Source organism: Calypte anna, chromosome 1 (genome assembly GCF_003957555.1).
Source record: "Calypte anna isolate BGI_N300 chromosome 1, bCalAnn1_v1.p, whole genome shotgun sequence".
Classification (NCBI taxonomy): domain Eukaryota; kingdom Metazoa; phylum Chordata; class Aves; order Apodiformes; family Trochilidae; genus Calypte; species Calypte anna.
Genome location: NC_044244.1, coordinates 184,427,184 through 184,433,712, shown reverse-complemented (window position 1 = coordinate 184,433,712; position 6,529 = coordinate 184,427,184).

The following is a 6,529-nucleotide window of genomic DNA, read 5'->3' as shown; positions in this document are numbered from 1 at the left end:
AACTCAATAAGTGTAGTGGAATAGCATCTGAAATATTTTCAGTGACCTAAAACGGAGAAGGGAAATGGCTAGCAATGAGAGAAAAAGAAACAGAAACAGACAACCTAAAAAATCCCCAACATAACCAAAACCAACAAAAAAACCCCAAAATAGCAAAGCTTTTTTATGAATTAACTTAAATTTAACTTTGAAGCAAAAGAAGAAAGGGAAGGAAAAGGAAGGGAAGGGAACAATAAATCTTACAGCCAATTTCAGGCTTGTCAGGCATAAGTTCTGTTAGAACACTAACACTCTTTTGGAAAAGTCTTTGTATCTCTTTGTGTTTATGGAATAAGGAAATGCTTCCAAGCTATCTAGAAAATGAAATAATATTGTCTGAAATGCATGAAGATCTCCAGATAGAATTATAAAGCATTAGATTGTGTACCATTCTAAATGCATTCAAAAGATGATTTTGTAAGCTCTGAAGGAAGTCACTGATTTATTGTGAGCACCTTACCCTTCCCCTACTTCTTGTGTCTTGGGAGTAGGATTGAAAACTCATAACACCTTTCCTTTGGATTACAAACTCATTGTATGCACATGTCTGGCACAACTAGTCTATGTTTTGGCAAGGATCTCTTGAACAATTGTTTTATAAATAATTTCTCTAAATGTTTCTTCCCTGATCCAGTTTTTTTTTTCCTAAGAGGGTCTTAATACCCAAACATTTACCACTCTAGTCTAAATATTCCTCAGCTGAACCACAACATGATTAGGAATAAATTGCAACTTTAGAGAAAATGGCAATGATCCCATTGTTCCCTCTAGGAGCCAGACTGGGACACTGTAAACAATCTATCCTTCAGGAGAAAAAGGCTTCACATCCTTCTGGCAGGACTTTTGATTTAGAAGTTTGTAAATTGAAGCCTTTTGCAATCACTTCTTAGCTCTAGTTCTAGAAAGGATAATTTCAATTTAAACAGAAAATATTAAAATCAAAAGTAAAATGTTGCCATTTCTCCTTCAGACTCGTTGCTAAGGAATAAAAGCAGATTATCCATTCTTCATCAGCTGAACAGGAAGGACAACCCAGTCTCTTTCACAGGGCATGGAACTGATTGGTTTTCATTAATTTTCATAGTCTGTGACTCAGTTTGGCTTCTTGTTATTCCAAGTGATAAGTATATACTCTTGGAAATACTTTAAGAAAGCATTTGCATATCGTTTCATTCAGTGATACTGTGCAGAATAACAAACAAGTGAGACTTTTCTGGCCTATATCTTAGAATGAGTTTGTCACTTATTGCTTTAGTAACTGAGCCATATGCACTCATTTGGAAGGCTAAGAGGAATCTTGTCTCTTTGATATTGATTCTTTTAGAAAGGAGTCAAAGGGAAGATGGGATTGATGCTGATGTTTTAACTACTAAACATGATTTGTAAGACCCAGGAACTGAAAGAAGATGGAAACAACTGCTGTGGGGAAGACAATATAAGGACAGATTATTCTAGAATAATTTTTTTTGCACTTGCTGAGTATGCTATCCTGCTATACTTACTGTGGCTCTTCAGCTGCTATTTTTGGCAATTGTTTTTCACCAGATTTATTCTCACCAGATAAATTACAGAAGCAAACTAATGTGCATATCTCATCTATGGGCATCTGTAGACAAAGTGGTGAGTTCTCTGATTTGGTTTCTTGCCAGAGGACATCAACATGATTTAGGCCACATACTTCATACCTATAAACAAGAGCTCCATGTTCTATCTGAAGCCTTGGACCAACATCTAAGAATTGCTTCCTTCAGCAGGCATTGAGGCACACTACTGTAAGAAGACCAGTTTTTAACACTGCAGAGTAAATCACACAGCAACTTAGAATAGAAAACAGAGAAGAAAAACATCAACTCAGAGAAAAACATCAATCCAGGAGCAAGAGTTTGTGAAGATAATGTAGCAATCATATTCTCTGATATGTTAATTTATTCTGTTGTGTAATTGGAGGTTTTGGATACACAAGCTTTCATTAGATAATCTCAATTTCTACAAATCAAAACTAACTTCACCAGAGCTCATGAAGAATTCTGAATTAAACCTCTCCTCATTCCCTGACACCAAAAAAGCACTTGATAAGTAATCAGGATCTTGGGCTTCCCTGGTCTGTGATTTCAAGCCAGCTCTATTTTACAGATACTTCTGGATTTCTAGACTCTCTATTGTTGCTCCCAGAGACTAAAGCTTCTAAGTCTAATCAGGGCTTTACCCCAGCACTGAGGAACAAGCCTTGACAATTGGTAACTTCCATCGTAAGCTGTGGAATCCAGATTTTAGACTACCAGCTCTGCCTTGGCAAACTCCATGGAGTTTTCCTGACTACTGGAAACCCTGCAGACTCTCCATATTTGCCAACAGGTGAAAATTAACCACAGAATTCCTGAAAGACAAACCAAAATGCTTACATATTTCCAAACCTATTTCCTGTAAATGTCAAGGTGGTTTTTTTCCAAACCAGGTGGTGGTTCTGACATCACCAGTGTTTCCTAAAATGACCCTGTATTTGTTGACTTTGGGCTGCTCTGCCTTAAAAAACAGATATCCTGGAAAGGCTACCCTTACTCTTCAATTAGTCCTGATTGCTATAGCCTGTCCTTTATGTTGTGTAGAATAACAAGAGCCTTTTGCTTTAGACATTTACATGGGTGCCAATCTGCTTCCTGGTACATATTATCCCTAGGTCCCTAGAAATTCACATTTGCAGAAGTGAACAAGGACATCCAAAATGCCTGATTCTTAGAGAGGAACTCATTATCAGCTCTGGCAGAATTCTAATCTCATTTTGAGCAAGTCAAACTACATGAAACATCTCTCTTACTCTGCCTTTCCCACAACAGGAGATACTGGCATAACCACTAGAAATAAACCCCCAAACAGAAGGCATTTTGTAAAGGTCAAAGAACAAATATGGCAGTTCAGCCAAGACCTCACCATTTCAGTAAACAAACTGGGAAACACAGCAATTTCCCCACCTTTCCAGACTGCTTCAGGGTTTAGATTGCCAGCCCCAAAGATGGCCTAGGTTAAGGTTCATGATTATGCTAATGAAGGATGCTTGTCTGACTGAATGGAAGACAACATATGGGCACCTTATTTTATAGTGCTTCATAAACATTGTTTAAACTGCTATTTTTAGGAAAGTAAAAATCACATAACCTCCTACCCAGCTTTCAAGAGCCCACTAATACTTGCTTTGTCTGCCAGCCTTGAAAAAAATACCTGAGTGCAATGCCAGAGAGGTCTTGTTAGGTAACTGCTACATTCTTCATCTTATATGTTTATAGATTCCCCCTCTGCTTTAACCCCACTCTCTTGATGAGAAAAAAAAATGCAATTAGGCTTAACCCTTCATAGCTTTTGACTTTTACAGCAGCTGAGACTGCCCTGTTTTTTCACTAGGTAAATTTTTCAAAGCAAAGTAGATTGATGGGTAGCTTGCACAAATGAGACATATTTGTAAACATTCAGTTCACATGCACTGTAGAAGAGAAATCAAGGTCTCTGTATGTCCTAAATATCCTAATTCCAAGTCATGCATGTCAAGCTACATTGAGATTTGTCACTGATGTATCCCTCTCAGTGTAAAAGTAATATTTTAGGGAAACATCTGGCTTGTTGCTTGTTCATTTCAACACATGTACATTTCTCCAAAATCATCCTAACAGCATTTTTTATTAATAAATCTAAGGTTGGCTACAGCGTGCTAAAGGTGGAAGGGAGGGAGAAAGGTGCAGAGAACTGGGATCCTGTGCATAGCTGTAATTTTCTCATAGGTATGGGGAAGTGAGGATAAGCAGGGATGTACAAAAATCCTGGTGAGTAACATAGTCTGAGATGCTCTATCAAGACTATAGGTGGAGAATAAGGTGTACACAGCTAAGAGGGAGATCAAATAAATTCACAACAGGAGGGATAGGATGCTTTTTCAGGCAGTCAGCCAGCACCTCCACAGCTGGAATTCATCCCTGAATCCTAATTTCAGGTGCCTGTTGGGTAGATGTATACATGTAACAAGTACATTAGGTATGCATGCAATCATACATTCCATAGAATTCAAGTATGGGGTTTAGGATGATTTTTAGCTCACCTTATGGTAGATATCTTGTCAGCTGAATAAATCTGTTGGCTCTAACATAGTACTGACTCGGGACTGGGTTCAGATGTCTACACATGGCTATCTAATTGCATCTCTGCCTTTATGGAGCTGGCAGCTAAATCATTACCTACAGTAGACTCAGCCTCTAGTTGCTATTCAAGAAAATCAGAAAAGGGGTATCTGGGGCAATCTGAAAGGGACTTTGGGCATCTAAAATGCCTCTTTATGCAATTAAATTGAGATCTTGATCTCCCCTGATAATAATGGAAGTTTAGCTGATCTGTAAACATCTATAAGTAGACACCTAAAATTACATCTCTGAAGCTGAAACACAGTCCTAGGTCTCAGCTCTCACCTCTAGGTCTAATGCCTTTTGAAATGCTCACCTTACCTTCAGCCACTATTCTGGAATAACATAAGTTTCCTTTAGGTCTTGTGACATATCTGAGAGCCCCACATCCCAGTCTCTTCAGTGATTCCTACAAATACTCCAATCACTGTCCAGAGAAAACCACCACAACCTGTGGTGTGGCACTGCTGTACTCATGCAGACAGAGGGGAAAGGAACTGTTGCACTTTAAAGGAGATGAGCACCAAAAATCAATAAAGACATGTCTGTAAGCAAAATTTGTTTCTTACTATATATGTAAAAACTGTGCTGGATAAGTAACAGAACAACTTGCCATATGGCTATGCAATGGCTCACAAATAATAAAGAAAAAAATAGAATCAGTAAAAAGCATTTAATATAGGATTGCTAAAGAATTTGCATGCCAGAAAACTAGATTACTTCAGTATTTCACGCTAGCAGGCAGTCACTGGATAACAGCAACAAACAATACTTGGCACTCAAACAGGCCCCAGAGCTGCCATCTCTCTCCTAAAGGCCCTAACTGGAAAGATACAGAGACAAATTCATGTGTACATTCTCCAACTACTGTAGTATAAAATGTTATTGTCTACAGAGTCAAGGAGTGTCTGAGACACAATTATACAGATGCCTTGTAAGCTTTTGTATGTAAACTGTGTGTGAAAACTATGCAGGTAAGCTGTGTGGGTTTGGCTTGTGGTCCTAGAAGAAAGGGAATGTGTTGCTGAACTCCGAAAGCGTAGGGTGAGCTTGAAACTGAGTTATCTCCACTGCTACTTGTGCATATAAACAACTCATGTTTTGCTTGAGGAATAGCAGCTCAGTAAACCTTTTCTCTTCTGCTATGTTTAAAAGAAACAGCAATACATATGTGATAGAGAGAAGGGACACCTAGACACCATCCTTCAAAGGTGAGCTTTAAGGCAGTGAATCTCCAGGGAAGCATGTAAATTTAAGAGAAATGAGAATTAAGTGCACAAATCCTTACTGTTTTCCTCCTAGATAGGCCTGTACTGTGTCACATACACTGTGCTGAGTTTCCTGGGCCTCACTATAATTCTTACTGTGCATCTCCAGCATCTCAAGTTTCCTTTTCAGGTTCAAAGAAAATTTAGCCACTTCAATGTTTTGATGCCTATACTTCCTTTTGATATTTAGCCTCACATACTTTCTTTGCTACTTATTTCTAAATACTTTAATGAGGCAAATTATAAATTAACTTCTTCAGCACTACTTTTTGAATGAAGCATAATGATAAACTGTGGTGCACATAAAGCAACATATCACACCTCATTTGGAAGCAGAGTTGCTAATGGAACAGTCACTGAGGTATACTTAGTTGATTAAATTAAAATAGGCAACACAGACAAATCTGGCATAAACACAGCCATCTTTCTACCACACAGAATCATAGAATGGTTTGGGTTGGAAGGGACCTTAAGGATCATCTTGTTCCAACACCCCTGTATGGGCAGGGACTCCTCTCACCAGACCAGGTTGCTCAAGGCCCCATCAACCTGGCCTTGAACACTTCAGGGAGGCGGCAGCCACAACTTCCTTAAGCAACCTGCGCCAGTGTCTCACCGCCCTCACAGGAAGAATTTCTTCCTAATGTCTAACCTAAATCTCCCCTTCTCAAGTTTTAAACCATTTCCTCATGTTCTCTCACTGCACACCCATGTAAAGAGTCCTACTCCAGGTTTATTGCAGGCCCCCTTCAGAAATTGTAAAGTATAGGTAAGGTATACACACTGTGTGTCAGGCAGCAGCAAGAGGGGGATGCTCTCTGGGAGGGGTTGAGCTGAGAGTCAAAAGTCTGCTCCATGACACAGTCTGGTCCCACAGCACCCCAACCAGAACAGCACAACAGGTCTGGTGACAGTAACCACATTCAGTCATGAGTTCAGATCACCAGACCAGTCTGAAGGGACAGGTCACGTTGAATCTGAGGTCAGGCTGAGGATCAGTGGGGTTCATGGCCAGTTGCAGACATGCTGCCCATGCAGATCCCAGGAGGAGCGGGGCCA